The 9,057-nt window shown below is 37.1% G+C and overlaps 1 protein-coding gene across 1 annotated transcript in view; it reads left to right on the top strand.

Annotated features, from left to right (window-relative positions):
• Nucleotides 1-689: 689 nt before the first annotated feature.
• The window catches only part of jak2a (Janus kinase 2a), a 42,940-nt gene continuing 34,572 nt past the window's right edge, over nucleotides 690-9,057 (top strand). Inside the window, exon 1 of the mRNA XM_085359707.1 lies at nucleotides 690-1,051. The gene's annotated coding sequence lies outside the window, so the exon portion shown is untranslated. The remainder of the gene's footprint in view (nucleotides 1,052-9,057) is intronic.

The following is a 9,057-nucleotide window of genomic DNA, read 5'->3' as shown; positions in this document are numbered from 1 at the left end:
GTTCATAAGTCATCATTTAAAGACCGGATTAAAGACCGGTGAATGTTTGAATGCAGTGCAGTTGTTATTATTATCACTTGTCACATCCTGTTTATGACAGTTAAAATAAATAACATTAATTTAAGAAATAAATAAAACATAATAAAAAATAATTATTTTTAATTAATTAAAAATATACAGATACATATTTTCTATAGTTGTTTGATTTAACTGGATATTAGGCTCATCCAGCAAGGGCATTTATACATTTTCTGATTTTTTTTTTTAATTATTATTTTGACGCTTTGGTCCTCCATACATGGCCAGAGTGGCACTCATCATGGAGAATGCCGTTTATTTTACTGAACACCATCGATCTATAATGCTTAAATGAGTAAAAACATTTTAATGTCGTGGCTGGGAGGAATTTTTAGGCTCATGACCTTAAAAAAGGTCAAAGCTATAAAAATGTGTTCAAGGAAAAGTAGCCCACAGTATTTTCATATGAACTGAAGCGAAGTAGACCTGTAAAGGGGCCAAAAGTAAACACTGTTGCTGATGGCTGATATATCAACATCGTTTTTATTTTTATTTTTTCTACGTCAAACGCGGAAGGAGCTAGGGCGAGGGCAGAGAGCCAGAAGCGAGTTTAAACAGAAAAAAAAGGGGCATTCTGCTCCGCCCTCAAACCTCCATAATCTGTCGCTGTATCAGTGTGTCCGCACATAACAGGAGGTTTCTACGGTGGAGGTTTCAGTCCGTGCTCTATTTGACCTTAAAGCAAACATGTCGGGTTAAAAAAAAGAAAATACGGAGAGCTGACCTACAGTGTAGTTAGTGTGGAGAGTAAAACGAAGCAGTCGCAGGGAAATATGTAAAGACCAACAGGATGGCGTTTGAGGGAGAAAATAACGAAGCAGCGGGTACTTTTATTGACAGCTATGGTGAACATTCAGGAGCCGTCGTAGTTTAGCTGTAGCGCGAAGTTGACCCAGCACTGGACTACACGCCGACCCGCAGACCCGAGCGGACGGAAGGGAAGCTGAAGCAGCCGTAACCTAAAGGAAGGAGAGTAAGTGCGAGCGTGTGCGGGTGATGCTGAGAGGAGTCATTGTTGCTATGAATTTAATCGTGCTTATGGTTAGCGCAGTAACTTAGCTAGTCGAGCCGGGCTTCATCAGTTGGTGTGTGGCAGTCAGACTTGCTAAACTTTGCTTTTTTACAGAAAGTTTTTGCTGAGCATGTGCCTGCCATACTTGTGTTTACGTGGTAAATATAGAAACGGCTGCACACAAGAAACTTACTAAGAAAATCCATTTAGTTAGATTTTCACTGCAGTCCACTCTCAGTTTATCAAACATGCCCGTGTAAAGAAAAAGACTCTAATGATCATTGATTTGGATCAGGATTTTATTACAGCCTATATGTACTGCTGTGCCCATCTGCCATCAGCAGTCCGTTATCAACCAGTAATTCGAGTTTTGAAAACCTGAAGAGGCAGCACTTTTACAGACCTTCAGGAAAAAGCTGACCTTCATGAAGACCCCCTCTGCAGAGCTTTGCATGTTTGTTGACGTGAATAAAGCGATGTCAACTCAGCGATGTCAACAGTTTACATTTATTTATAACTAGTTTAACCCTTTATTACCAGATTATATACCTACGTACATCATTAAAGTATGATGCTATAATACATTATATACTGGGACATGGCATTCTAATCTGGCATTCCATTCTATACCACGATATTCCACACCTTACTGTAATGTTCTGTTCAATATGACATTTCATTCTATGAAATTCCTTTCTATATTATGACAATCCAATCTTTACTATGACATTCCATTCTACACTACGACATTCTACACCTTACTATAACGTTCCTTCAATATGACATTGCTTCTTTACTATGACATTCCATTCTACACTACGACATTCTACACCTTACTATAACGTTCCTTCAATATGACATTGCTTCTATACTATGACATTCCATTCTATACTACGACATTCTACACCTTACTATAACGTTCCTTCAATATGACATTGCTTCTATGCTATGACATTCCATTCTATACTACGACATTCTACACCTTACTATAACGTTCCTTCAATATGACATTGCTTCTATGCTATGACATTCCATTCTATACTACGACATTCTACACCTTACTATAACGTTCCTTCAATATGACATTGCTTCTATGCTATGACATTCCATTCTATACTACGACATTCTACACCTTACTATAACGTTCCTTCAATATGACATTGCTTCTATGCTATGACATTCCATTCGGTGTACAGTCAAATTGTCTATTAAGCTGAACTGTACAAACATATTCGATTGTGGAATTGTATAAAATGTTTGTATATGCCATATACGCATTGGCACTCACAATGTCTCATCAAGATTGGTTCACTCGTATAGGAGGAGATAGGGAGCATACAAACATGTATAGTATGATTTCTCTATTTTGTTAAACTTTGGGTGTTCAGGAACTAATTCACTGGGGAGCTGCATCCTAGAATTATTAGTTTTCTATACTCTTACTTGTTTTTCCTTCTTACCTCTGAGCTTTATCTTAGGAATTTGATTTTTTTCAGTTAGCACCCAATGAGGATTTAGCATATTTCAGTTTTGTCTTTATGGTCTACAAGCGTGTAGTTTTAGTTTCGTTTTTATTACTTTCTTTCTTAGTTTTATTTATTTATTTATTTTTTGCCATTATTAGGATATAGAGACTATTCATTAGGAGCATGTATTTTAGAACTTAAGAATAATGCAATTTTTAATGGCACTTGATTGATGATCATATAGAATAGTAATCCCGAGCAGGGCGATATGGCCAAAAATATTTATCACGATATATATTTGAAAATTTGCGATAACGATATAACCGACGATATAATTGATGCGAGACAAACTACAACTCCACAACATTACTAGCGCAAAAAGACAACCTTCCATTTATTTTCACTTAAACAAGAAGCTGGTTTTTATGTATATTAAAGCTTTATAAAAATGTAACAGTGCAAATTCAAATTCCTTGCTGAAAGTTTAACCAAAAGGCATTTCCAGTAGAAATGGGCTGACATATCCTGAGCATAACCATGTATAATATCCACTGAAGTTAAAAAGAGGTGCTTTGCAACATTAAACTGCAGTGTGCAGTACGCATTTTTCGGACCATAAGGTGCACGGGATTATAAGGCACATTAAGCGAAACAAAGCAGTCAGATAAATCAAACTTTATTAAACTCATTCTTCTTGCTTCCTCCACTTCTGTACCATTGATTCATTAATGTTGAATTCTCTGGCAGCTGCTCTATTCCCATGTTGTTGCAGTATATTAATGATTAACCTCGTATTGTGGATGGATTATCTCAGTTGTTCTCCTGACTGAAGTTTGGTCCGTTTACAGCATCCTGCCATGCGATTGCATTTGTCTCTAACCATGAGGAACCTTAACGTTAACTTTTATAAGTGGAAAAGTGTTAGTGTTCGTCCTCCAGCTTCACTGTTTATGTTATGCTAACATAGCTGTGTCGCTAGCGATCACGTAGCACATCATTATATACCAGCTAGCCCAACTTCAGTAACCCTACAAACGTCAATGCTGTTTAGTTTCCTGTCTTCATTTATGTTGGAAGTGATAGCAGAGCTGCACGTTTGATTTTTTTCAGAAATCTCTCCGTCAGAACATGCTATATCATGCTTAGGTAACTAGCGAAACTAGCGAGCTAACTTCCGCTAGCTTCCTGCTAACTTCTAACTCCGTTAAATGTAATAACTTTTGTTTTCATGGATGCCTGGAAGTTAAACTTTATAGTTACACCTGGTAAAGCAGCAATGCTGATCGTTTTATTAAAGATGAAAGAATTTAGACAGTTTTTAACTCTAAGTGATGCTGCAGTGTTGTTTGACCTGAAGCATACGGAGTTTAGGACCCAGATTACTCCCAGATTTAAGAGCATCTTAGTCCGACAAATATGACAATAACGACGGCCGCTTGCATGTTCTGCAAAAAAATGTGCTTTGTCGTGTATCTGACGGACAAACACCAAACCAGTTCCACATCACTGAAGTTGCACCATTTTTACAAACCAATTCTGGTTCATCTGTTTCACTCAACAATTGGCCATGTGCGTATGAAAACAAAGGCACTGCGCATGCGCGTTTTACTCCCATTCTATCACGATATTTCATTTTCCTATCGTTGCCTAACATTATACTGGTATTACCGTGAACGGTATAATATGGCCCAGCCCTAATCCCAAGTCTCACCAGGACACAAATGCATGTCTCATCAAGTGTGTTGTGATGTTGTTACTTCCCATTTTTCTCATAATTCTTGTCTTTATTTCTGTTAGTCTTGCTCATTTAGTTTTGTATTTTAGTTTATTCTTAGTTAACTCCACTAACCTCCCTGTTACTGGAGTTATAGCTTAAATACATAAGCTGTAAAATGTATTTATTTATGTAAATAAATACATAGCTCAAGATACGTCTATCTTGAGTGCAAACTACACAACAGGAACACAGTCTCTAAACCGATTTAAGGCTTACATTAGTGTGTCGTACAGTTCCTCATTACAGACTGTCTTTAATAAGGCTAATTATTATAGAGGCCTGTAGACTGAACTCATTGTCATGTTGGAAACGGCTTAATTGTATTGCATGACATATTCCTGGCACCCCAGTACAGAACTCACTTTAAATTGGTGTGAATAGCATGTCTAACTAGTCTAAAGATTCAAACAATGGGGATTTGTCCAGCTGCTTACTGCCTTCTTCCAAAGTCTCCCCTGCCTCTTTTAAATCAGTACTTTAGTGAAAATGTCTGGCAGCTCCTTCCATATTGTAACAGATTTTATTTGCTGAAGGTTTTTAGACAGTAATCATATACTGCTTTTAGATCACCAAGGAGAGGCTCCTGGGAAACCTTTGAATGAAAACCACTAAGAACAGGTTGCTTTATTTAATGCTTGCAAGAGCTCGCAGCATTCAACACATATAAATGCAAGGTACAAAAAATAAATCAACCATTATCTTAATCTAAATTCGTGTCCTCCCTGAAAAGGCATTTGTAACAGCTTACTCTGATTTTTATCAGTAAACGGGAATACTTTAATAACTGGAAATATTTGTTGCTCCAATTGAAAAGGATACAGACCAGTTGAACAGGAGAATGATCTTCTTTATGTCGTTGGAAAATGAGCTCAAGTATGAATAAACTCCAGCGATAAGGTCGGTTGCACAGTATTAGACCGTTTTGGTAAGATGTAATAAAAGGGGATTCCCTCATCCCTTTAATCAACAGCGCTCTCAAGAACCTTTGACAAAAACCCCAACTTTGAGTCTTCATGGGGGTAGGGTTTATTACAAACCTTTTACATTACAAAGCTGCTAGATTTATGATTTGAATGGATTCTTTATAGTAGTGATGATTAATTTTGCAAGCCTGTACTCTTGAGAGCAGTCAGTTTCCAGTTCAAGCTTTATAATTTTTGAAATGTTTGAATCATCTGTCATCAGTAATACTAAAAAGAATTCTTATTCTGACTGTATGCCATTTGAAGGAAAGTGCTGGTGATAGAATAAAGACGGGTTAAGGTCCACATTTATCACAACAAGGATATACTGAAGTAGTATAAGTATGTTAGGTTTAGATCTGACATATATACAGTTTGCCACTGCTGTCTTATTTTAGTTGTAAAATAACCACTAATAGCCTTGGTAATGTTTCAGTTGTGTATGTAGGCAGAGCTGGCACAGTTTTCAAAGACAAATAAACTGTTTTATTTACTGGAAGGACAACATCAGTGACACAGGCATTTTATGGGGAAAGTACATTATTCTTGCATCAGTGTGTGCAAGTTTTATCCAGGTCATGTACAAAGAACCGCACTGTCAGCTGTTGCAGTGGAGAAAAATTAGTTGAGTGGTTTAAAATGGAACAGCACGATAAGAGCTTCATGTTGTTTCATATCACAACTTTCTTTAAATAATGTTTATGACCCTTTTAGGAACCATCACAACACAGAGAGACTTGTGGCTAGATTAGAGCAAGGTCCAAGGAAGTAGGGTTTAGTGTGCAATGCAAATGTGAAATTGCTCAATTAATTCTGACCCTGAACTTTATTATTTTCAGACAGCTTAACAGCCTTCTTCACTTGTGACTGAAAGTCTGTGCCAGAATGCTTCACAGTTAGCAACTTGCTGTGTGTTGTTGTTTTTAAATAATGTACTCGATGATTTGCTCGTCACCTCTTATCTGCCTCTTATCTCTTGCTTACCACTGCATTCTTTATATTTTGGTTGATTGACCATCACTGACCATTCGCAGGAAACAGCACTGGTGTATTTTTAGCCAAAAAGTCACATTGGGTAAAGTTCCAGCTTACCTCTGTCTCTTTCTCTGTATCTGCTGCATTAGATAACCATAGATGCTATAAAAGATGGATGTAGTCACTGCGATGTCACCCACTTGTTTTCGACTTTCAGAGTTGAAGTCTTTATGCTAACATTTGGTGTAGGAAGTCATATTTGGCGTACACGTCAGCTTATTACTGTTTAGTAGCAGAGTAATAGCAGTCTAACAAAACAGCACAAGCTTATTGGCTTGGCTGCGTAACTCAGTGAGCCCTTATATTTGTCAAATGATCCATTAAAATGATCCAAAGGGCATAGAGTAACATAGATACAGTGAAGAGGTCCAGTTCATTAACTCCAGTTAGAAAATGTGAGGCACACCACAGCATCAAGGTGGATGAGTTATTAAAGCCTACCTCTTTACCCTCTTTTGAGTTGTTGTGAAAGAAGGGAACTCAAATCAGTTTGTACCAGCCTGTAAACATGCTTTTTAATCTTCTAAATGTATGCATTTCAACATAGGAAACTATGAAGGTGTCGCCTTCATTTTTCTGTTGCTTATGATGTTACTTGGCAACAGATCTGGGGTAAACAGCATTTTTCTACTTATGTACTTTGAATATGAAATAGCTAGTGTAAAGAACTAAACGTATACATGGTTATACCTATAATGCAGAGATGGGACCAAGTCATTGTTTTGCAAGTCTCAAGTAAGTCTCAAGTCTTTATCCTCAAGTCTCAAGTCAAGTCTCAAGTAATGTCAGGCAAGTCAGAGTCGAGTCTCAAGTCACTGGTGTAAAAGTCCGAGTCAAGTCACAAGTCTGAAACTTTGAATTTCAAGTCCTTTCGAGTCTTTAAAAAAAAACAAAAAACGAAAAGGCATGTTGCAGTTATATGCTAAATGTAAATATTAGACCATGTAATTTTAAAATCTGTGTTTTTCTCAACACATGACAAAATAGTGAACTTAGAAAATATACACAAATTGTGAAATTGCACCTCTTTAAAATGCAGCTCAATTAAACCTAGCTCCAAGAATAATTTTCACCGACAGTTCTGAGATAAGCTGCATGTTATTCTTGGATGCGGTTGTAGGACCAGCTTTAAAATCGCATGACAAAAATATCATACACATTAAAAAAAAAAACTGCATCACCAACGTAGCCTGGACAACATTTGCTAGTTAGATGAAGTCAGCTATCTCATCTTAGCATATTTATATGCATATTTATAATCATACGGTTGTTGGAGTGAGTGCATACACTCATGAAGTTTAGTAACTTCCGGTCACTGCAACAAGTCCAGGTACAGTTTACCGACGGATGGGTGCAGGACCTTGAAATGCACCGTGTAGAACGAAAGACCATCGTACGTATCATAAGTTTACCAGTCTCACAAATTGTCGTCATAAATACACATTCGTTAACCGTTTATTAATAGGACCTTTGAGCTCAACGGTAATTAATTAGTAGTGGAAATAATTTCTGGTACCCATCACAGAAATGTAGCAGTGACAACAATATTGTATGCTGTAATCGCACTGGGCAATTAGTGATACAAAAAACCTGTTTTATCCTGTGAATAAAAGTATATGTTTTTGTCAATGTACCATAATAACAGAAGCGAAACGCAATATTGTGTCAGGACAATTCACTATTTATGCACAATAAACAAAGGAGCATAGCGCGACAATTTCTGTTCAGCGCCAGACTTGCTTGTAACCTATATCACTAATTATGTTATGAAAATGACGTATTAACTACTAAAAAACACTGACCTTCGTGTAAATGCTTGGAGCAGACTAACCTGTGAGCTGGAGTGTTCTGGGACGTTATATTTGATCTTTGAATGGCTGCTATCCAGTCCATCCGTCACCTCTTTGTTACTTCGGAAACATGGCTTGAACAATTTCTCTTCAACGTCGTAATCCGATAACAACCGATCTCTTTACCCGTCGGCTTCCCGTGGCTGTCATGCGACCGGCTATTGCAGTTAATAATACAACAGCTTCTTGACATTTTTGTGTTTCTTTTTATCGCTGTATAACTGATTTTAATTGAAAGCCTGCGTGCGCTAGTACCGCTTGCCACGAGTTCCCAGAATCCTTTGCGGTTCTACCCGTGAATGACGTCACATTTTCAATCTCTATATAATATGCATGTTAAATTTTATATTTGGGGTAAAATATCAAGTCTTTTCAAGTAAACCGGTTCAAGTCCAATTCAAGTCCCAAGTCATTGGTGTAAAAGTCCAAGTCAAGTCACAAGTCTTAGAACATTTTTTCAAGTCAAGTCTAAAGTCATAAAATTAATGACTCGAGTCTGACTCGAGTCCAAGTCATGTGACTCGAGTCCACACCTCTGCTATAATGTATATCAATACCTAAAGCATCATAATGAATGTGCTGAAGGTGGTCATTGTCACTAGATGTTGTTGTTTTATGTGGTTACTACTTGATCCAAGAATCTTGTGTAAAAGAGCTGGTACTTTCTGATAAAATATAGTTATATATTAATCACGTAGGGAAATGCCTTGACTTTTTCCAGTTTCTATTTAATATTAATACCATGACTTTGGGCTTTCTGGAAATATCGAGTACTGATCTGACACCAGTGTTAAATTAATTATATAGAATCCTTATTGTGAGATTGAAAATCCCTTTTAATGTATAACATTAGTGTAGACTTCTAACATGTATGATC

The sequence above is a fragment of the Diplotaxodon limnothrissa genome, linkage group LG7, assembly GCF_057381915.1.
Source record: "Diplotaxodon limnothrissa isolate DT_005_m linkage group LG7, D_limnothrissa_male_GT1.1, whole genome shotgun sequence".
Taxonomy (NCBI): domain Eukaryota; kingdom Metazoa; phylum Chordata; class Actinopteri; order Cichliformes; family Cichlidae; genus Diplotaxodon; species Diplotaxodon limnothrissa.
This window is presented reverse-complemented; position numbering and strand designations above follow the sequence as displayed.